Raw genomic sequence first — 9,211 nt, 5'->3', positions numbered from 1 at the left:
TTCATATGACGATATCTCCACTATGTGTTGATGAGAAAAGCATGTAATTGCTACCAATATAGCAAGAGATTTCTCCCCAAAGGTCTAAAGTAGACTCCTTAAGGATCGATCTCCTTGGTTATATATCAAATTTAAAAGTTAAAAGAGAGTTGTAACGCTGATATTCATTATTATTGAAATTTATTCCTATGTCAACATTTCTGTATAAGGCTATATTTAACAGTCAAATTCAAGTCAGATATATAATTTACCTTACACATCTTTAGGGTAAAAGGTAACGAACAAAAAGTAAACACCAAAAACATCGTCTATAAGTCTAGTTTATATTCAAATTTCTCCTTAAATAACTCCATAAATAAATTCCTCCTTAAATAAAGGTCCCTCAAAGGGAGAAAACCCCTCATGATATTATTAATTAATTATAAACAATCACATATTACAATGGAAATCTATATTATATTATCTCTAGAAATTTTAGAAAATAATCACAACTGCTAATGGTAAATTATACATTGATATGGCCTGCCTTAAGACCTAATATTATACTATCATATACTATAATACCCGATCATACTGTGATTTATAACTTATTTTAACCAGAGAAACGTGTGTTTTGGACAATGGGTACATCCGAGAGCATTATTTGTTAGTTTATTTTTATTACCTTCAATGGCCATAAATTGGTTTCACACAGTCGTTCGGACCGGATATCTGACGAAGAAAGAGATACAACTTGAATCTCTTGTTCCTTGACATGACGTCACTTCATCATTCCCTTCCAATGCAGACCTCACCCTTCCTCCTTCTCTTCCGGCACTGACATCTCAAATCCTCCGCTCCTGCCTATCCGCCCTGCCGTCTCACTTCGCTCCTTCACAGACACAAACAAAATGATAAATGTCAATATCAAACATATTATGTATCAGTGAGAAAATGTCTTCTAAGAAACAAACCCGATTCATGAGAAGCAATGAACATCTTCCTGTAAATATATGTAATGCATTGTGAGTCAGAAATTTCAATATTATAGAATTATGCACTGAGGGAAAATACGGCAAAATTAGCTCTCAATGACTGACTTTAATTGTATCATTTCAACTATACAAGAAGCAAACCCAGGTATATTTTGGTCTGGTTAGACCTCGGTGACGCAAAACCTTTATTATTGCCCGTAGTGTAGTAATAGTGTAGAAAACTGACATGAAACTTAACAGCCATGTACAATAGTGTATAAATACTCAGTGATTTTCTCATCAATGTTTCAGTAAATCCTGTGACCTTTAAGATTTGCTGACAAGGTCTGATAAGAAGGATTTAATACTGTAAATTTCTCAACGAATCATTATTTCAATTAGATTGTTTTTTATTGACTGAATCGTTAATGTTAACATCGTTTATCCTCATTGCGTCTGTAATTTTCAGTTATTATACGTGGGCAAATGAGGAGGATTACAAGATTACATTACACCCCACCCTATTTCACTTTACTATTCTTATATGATACACTGATACGCACCGAAAAAATTAATGCTCTATATTAGATACCATAATTGATAAAGTTAACGCTAATTATAGGCACTCGTTTGTAGTAGAAGCAGTCAAATACTGCGCCTGTTGCTATCACTACTACTACTACTACTACTACTACACTCACCACCACCATGACTATACTATCGTCATAGAGTTTGATGCACAATAACTGGTGAAAACTTATTGAAACGACGAAAATATATCTACCTTTGGTCAGGATCTCCCAACGATCAACTAACTTATCATCAATAGGTTACAATCTTTAATTATTAAACTTTATGTTCTGTCCGTAGGTATGTATTTCGCAACATCAAAATCGTAAATGTATTGAAATCTCATTCCCTGATCCTAAACACGACAACCTCATCGTAACTGGATATCTTTGTATGTCAGTTTTCCATAACATCTTCATTAAGACGGCTCCAACACACCCATAATGTGGTGCATCAGGTAGATTTTAAGAAGCATATCGGTATTTACTTTTGATAATTCTCGTACAATCTTAAGTCAAGTGTTTTGTATCTGTTGGCTACATCCGTCATTTTAGAATTCTATGAGACTTAAGTGCTTCTTGAGTACTCTATATAAAAGCCGTCGAAGGAAACCGTATTCATTAATGTGCTTCTTTGTAGTTTTCACATTCTTGTGTATCCAGTACCTCCAGCCGGTCCATAGGTCCTTTTCCCTATATTTCTATGTCTTCGATATGACCGACGCCTTTGCATAATTTGCGACTGAAAAATGTTTAACCAGGTTTTCATTGATTAGTTGAAAGTTCATCCGATTGCTCGAAGTATCATTAGATACAAGCCTAACTTGCATCTGTGAAGCATATATAATTTAGTAGGAAGTGGCGATGAATCGGACTTTAAGCAATATAGGTCAGATGATTTGGAACTGCGATGCTGACCAGATGTTCTTGAGTGCATTTATGCCGTGATGTTATTAAATAATGACGAAGTCCTCCGGCATTTTTTATTTCAGTTAAGCGTAAGTTGAGGTTTCAGTTAAGAGTTAAATGCTCAAAGGCTATATAATCATTCTCAAAACAATTGTCCAAGCGTTATATTTAAGAATATACGATCCAGTCCGTTTTTATGGAGTAGCATGTGATTTAAGGGAATTTCACTGCTAGTTGTAGAACACATAGGGCAAAGACTTACATTATTCTATCCTTTCATGAAGTCAAATTAAGCTTCATGCACAAGTAATATCTGGCAACTTCGAAACCAATTTCGTGGCCACTCAGTGCGAGGAGTGTGTCGACATATTGAATACTGCATTCATTCTATTGACACACTGTCCCTATTGAATGTTTACGAAAATTATTTACGAGTTGCTAGGTTATTTTTGCTACAAATATATCGATACTGGATGTTAAAATGATGGTTATGTACTTGGACGGGGGAGTTATTGCATATCACAACAAGACACGCGCAGTTGTTTCAAACACTGAAACTGTTTCCGCCGCCAATAAAGAGTAACGAGTTTGAAAGATTCATAGAATATAATTTTGAAACCCTGACATGAATATGGTATTGGGGAAAGCGAGTAAGAGTGCTGAACGGTATTTAGAAATTTAAATTTAGACTTTTACAGATAAACATATCTGTGCGATGGTTACAGTTACTTAGATAAAGACATTAAGATATTCAAAGGATTTGTTTTTTCATATTTAGTGAATTCGGATTACCAAAGTGAAATGAACATAACATGTAGCTATGTTAACTATACAGCCATTTTAGTTGATAACTTCTCCCATATAACCTTTGATCAAATTCACAGAAACATATAACGCACTCACAAACATACATGGATATACATACATACACACACACAAACACACACACACACACACACACACACACATACACACACACACACACACACGCACACACACACACACACATATATATATATATACATCAGTTCATTAATGTCTAACAACTGGATATCCGCATTTATTTTTTTATATTTGCATGAGAACTTTCATGTTTTATAACATGCTTCAAGTAAATATCGACAGGTCGACAATATCTATAACTTAGTATCTTATAGGTATCGTCGCCATATCAGTATTTACCTCAAAGTTGTTATAAAACATGAAAGTACATGTATAAATGTAAATATAAAACGGAAAAATCTGGTTGTAACAGAATTTCATTGACTAACATATCTGCAGAGTATCATAAACAGTGATAAAAACATACATATCAATACAAACTCATACATACATATATCTGTGTGCGTATGTGTGTATGTGAATCGGAATGGAAAGCACATCTGTCTATGTATACGTATGTGTGTACACTTGTGCGTCGATATGTGCAGGGAAAGTGACTTGTGCTGAGATCTAATTTTCATGAGAAAATTAGGCAAGGAGCTAACTGCAATTAAAGACACAATATGTTTATAGGTTCTCAAGAGAAAGTCATGCTATGCTATGATTTCCTGCTTTTTATAGCTAATTAATCAAATTATACCAAACCAATCTCGATTGTACAATTTACATCTACAGCAGTATACAAATCTGTATAGAAATAATACCCCGTAGAGCTGGTAGTAAAACACGGTTTTATCGCTTTCTATGGGGAAAAGATAATATAAGCCAATTCACAAGGGGAGCGGCAACACGAACTACTCCTCCCTTTTGAACTGGATTTAATCATTATTAACAACATTGTCAAATAGAAGGAACAGTTTTTTTGTACTCAAGGTGTTGTCATCTGTTTGCTTGCACCAAAACGAAGTAGCAGCACCGATTCTATTTATTACATCTACAGACTGATATGTACAACAAAGCTTCTTGATGAATGCTTCGATCAATGATAATTTCCTAAAACATCACCAACAGAAACAATACCGATCCATTTGAATGATGCGCTTAGTAAATTGCATCATACAAAAGATGGATTCGTAGCTCGTATTACTCACAAGAATTCCAATTCCTAACAGTTTGATTTTTAAACTGAGACCATGAATTATTGCATGCTACCTCTAAATTTATTGTCATTTCATTTGCTAGATATTCTCAAGAGCAGGAACCTGCCTAAAGCTAAATGGAAGTTAAATATATGTTAACACGGATCGTAAGATGTATTTGCAACCTAAGAGAGAGTAAGCAAATATAGGTTAGTGAGACCAATGCGGTTAGCTGGTTATTTCAATCTCGTTTCCAGTAGAGCAATGAACAGGCAGACTGGTAAACGCTTTTGGCGGCGTAACCACACAATTTCACTTAAATGTTAGCGCAGCAACTAAGACATACAAGGTACTTTCCATATCAAAATAATGCAATCAGAGGTGACAGCAAACCCAACGACGGACATGATCACAGAAAGAGGAAGAGTCACTCGTCATTTGAAAGGGTGAGTAATTGAATATAAAACAACAAGCACGTGACGGAAATAACTTTATCCTCCTATGTGTACGAATCAGATGCATCTATATTATTATATTACAAATATGTAAAATACATCTGCCCTTACGCATGATGGAATATTATCAGGGAAGACGAACTCATGTAAAACCCCATATTGATGAAACGAACCTCTGTTGATCAGATTTGCTAAAGAATACAAAAATCTCGGCCTAACCTTATTGACGCTATAACAGTTTAATACATACTAATAACAAAATGAGATAGACCTGGGGTAACGTGGGCATGGCATTGATGATGGTGCAAATGAGACGGACAGAATATTAATCAAGCAACCGAGGATTTATTTTGTTGAGAGTTACTTATTGGCTACTATTAATTTTTAAAAATTGATATAGTACCAAAACATAAGTTTTATATTGAAAAATTATCAATTTGGTGATACGCCGCTGCTATATAGTATATAATTTAAAAACAAAACATAAAACCAGGACATATAATGCTTGTATTTATTTTATGATGTATAAAAACACTAGAAAAATCACACCGAGACACACTACATTCAACAAGCTACATATAGCGAATATATATGTTTTTGTGCGCAGTAAATGTAGATAAAATAGTTTGTAATGATTTATACATACACACATACACACACACGTATATAAGATGGGATGAAAATATAAAATGAACATATGAAAAATCTTAGTTGACTTATAAATATTTTATGATGGCGTTCGTATTAATGTGTAAACATTTTATGAGATGATTTCTTTACAATTTTGATGTAAAATGTTGCGTAAAACCTTATTTACATCATACCTATTTGATATAGTTGAAAGAAATAAAAGTTATAAAAATATATGTATGATGTAAAATGCTTTTTATATACATTGTTTACACCGTACTTGTGGGGACAGTGAGTCGAGTAGTTAAGAAATTCACTTCGCAATAACGGAGTCCCTTTTTCCGTTCAACTACGTGAAATTTAGGCTTGCTCTCACTTTCGACGTCCAACTGAAGATTAAATACGCTGTGAGTGGAAACGTGTGAATAGAAACTGCACGGAAGCTCTTCCAGTGGAACGTATCTGGAGTGCAAGAAGTACAAACATGTCACTTAATATCACGTTTTTTGTGCCTGGTGATTGAGTTAAGGGCACACATGTCTGCGCAACGCTCAACCAATTACACTTTGATTCAGGAGCAGGTAATTTTGTTGAGCGAAAACTTATACCCGCATCAGTTTCTTCGACTTACAGATTACGTTGTGCGCACATACAAAAAAGGGCACTGTCTCTGTCTGACTGTCTGTCTGTCTGACTGTCTGTCTGTCTGACTGTCTGTCTGTCTGACTGTCTGACGGTCTGTCTGACTGTCTGTCTGACTGTCTGTCTGACTGTCTGTCTGGCTGTCTGTCTGACTGTCTGTCTGACTGTCTGTCTGACTGTCTGTCTGACTGTCTGTCTGTCTGTCTGTCTGTCTGTCTGTCGCTTTCATTATCTGCCTCACACACATATACACACACATGCATAATCTTGTAACTGATGCAACGTGCACAACATATTTAAAATTTATAATAATTAAACTTCCATATACAATAGAAATACTTGAAATACCATAACCAGTGGTAGTGGTAGTGGTAGTGGTGGTGCTGATGTTGATGAAAATGATGATGATAATGATCTTGATGATGATGACGATGACGAAAACCTCAAAGACGGCGGCAATGGCAGAATGTCATCCTATCGGCTATTGAGACACTTAATATGGTGGTATTAAATTTAGTTCGTAAAATACATTAAGATGAATTTTTTGAAACGTTGATATGGTGTATTATTTGTAAAATGTTGTTTAAGCTGTTGGTCTATGTGCTGCAGGAATCACGTCAAGAGATATTTTTATCTTCAGTTCTACTTGAAACAGTTGTTGACGTGCAAAACTTGTTGAGAAATTTTGTTTATATTAAATAATCTGTTGTCGGAATGCTAAACTTCATCGGTAAACAGATTAGCGAAAGACACAAGATGTGTGAAGGAGATCAACAGATGAATAGAGCTAGCAAAATCCACATTCTCGAAATTGTATAACATCTTCAGAGACTGTACTCTCAATATCAAAACTAGGAACCGCTTATTGGACTGTTATACCTACCATGTGTTAATGTATGAGAATGAGACATTACTAATAGGAAATGGCTTGGAGAGCTGCCAAACGTGGTTCTTAGAAAGAATATTGAGGATAGCACGGACAAGGTATCTAATTAAGAAGTGATGAGCCGGGTTGCGGTAAATATGAAAATGCTTCATGGGATAAGGGCCACGTAGAAATCGTGAGAATTCTTAGTCATGTGATAAGAAAAGAAGGTTTGGTGAATTTAGTGATGACTGGAAAGATTATTCTTTTGCACTTTTATTTGGTTTAGTCACTTGACTGCGACCATGCTGTAGCACCACTTTGAAGCGATTTTGTAGTCGAACAAATCAACAACCCCCCACGCCGACTTATATCCGAAGCCTGGTACTTATTCTATTAGACCCTTTAGCCGAACCACTGAGTTACGGTACGAAAACACACCAACACCGATTGTCAACAATAATGGCGGCACAGACACTGACACAAATACACACACACTCACACACATACATAAATATATATGGTCGCTCTCTACTCCTTATGCAAAGTCTGACCACCTCCTGTACCTACACTTTAAAACCATCAGGGCATTTGGTGTGGCTTTTTAAACCAGACAATGTTTTGAAAAGACACCCACATAGATGCACATCCGATTTGGACCACCAAGACCTGCAGTAAAGTTCTGATTTTTGTGGATATTAAAATGTCTTTTCAGGCCTCCGTTAGATTTGCGGACCTTATGGAATACTTGACATTGAGAAGTGTGGACAGACATGCAGGCAGATCCAGACTTCCATACACGCTTCGTTAAGTCGAACACACGAAAACACTCCAAGATTACATTGAAAATTCAACATTAATTTCAATACTTATTGTATAAGTTCGTATTGCATACTTTGTTAGTACATATTACTTGGTTAAAAATCTACAATTGTATGGTCTGTCTACACAGGTTAATGGAATACATAAAGATTTATAATATATAGCATATAGTTTATAACTGTATAACAAATAATATATGAATATAAAAACACACTATAGCTTGATTGACTTGTATCCAACTTTGTTGTGATTACGTTGGTATTTTTCGTCGCTCCGAACGCAATACTGTGAGATAAATACAAGTATATACAAGACGGTGTACAAATAGGTGGAATGTTCACTTTAAACAGTATAGCAGGCTCATTTGGAAATTCCATGGCGTATGCTCATAATGTGAGACGCCAGATGTTTTCACTTGGAGGAAACAAAGTTTATCCAACTTTTAATTTAGGTAATCTGTAACTGATAATGAGATCTGTAATTATGCTATATTGTTTCACCTGTATTGTGAAAATGAATGTTTGTTTTTATTTTGTCTTTGGGCCAACGATGTTGTAGGTTGAGTTGGATGAATAAAAAAAGAACAGATGTTGTACATATCTGATCTGTAAATAACTGAAGGTGTGAGTGATATGTTTTCTGCGTCCACTAAGAAATGAAAAGTCTTTGCAAGAGAAATCTATGTTTTATCAATGTACGCTCCGTTAAAGTAGCAAAAAATATACTAACTAGAGACTGAAGGGTTTTCCAGTTTGCTTTTGTATTATGCTATGTCTTAATGTTACAATTTGTTACTGAGGTAGTGAAATGTTGTCAATCTTGGTCATAAATTTTACTACCTCTCATTCAAAATAAATATGGTATCTGTGTTTTCTATGAAAATTTCTATGTATCGATTGGCAACACTTTCAAGAGAGAGGTAAGTCGATAACAACTACCTCAGTGCTCAACTGTTACCTATTTCATCGAATCCATAATGATGAAAGGCAAAGTCTACTTTCATGGAATTCGAACTCAAAACATAATAACAGACAAAATGTCGCTAAAGGTTTTACCCAGCGTGTTAACGATCCTGACAGCTCGCTGCCTTTGTAAATTTCAATATATTGAGATAAGGGATATTTCATTAAAGTGAAATCGGCAGTCAACACAGTTGTTTGCGTGATATCGAGATTATCAACGTAGTTCATTTTCCATTGAAATCAAGTCCCTACTGAGGTATTGTAACTTTATAAGAGACACAATTGAATGCGTATGAAAACAAGATTCTGAAAGACAACGAACGAATGATGCCAACAGGCTTTCAAGTTTATTGAAAATAGATTTCCATATATATATATATATA

This window comes from Octopus bimaculoides, chromosome 8 (genome assembly GCF_001194135.2).
Source record: "Octopus bimaculoides isolate UCB-OBI-ISO-001 chromosome 8, ASM119413v2, whole genome shotgun sequence".
Classification (NCBI taxonomy): Eukaryota; Metazoa; Mollusca; class Cephalopoda; order Octopoda; family Octopodidae; genus Octopus; species Octopus bimaculoides.
The sequence above is the reverse complement of the archived record's forward strand: the minus strand, read 5'-3'. Positions refer to the sequence as shown.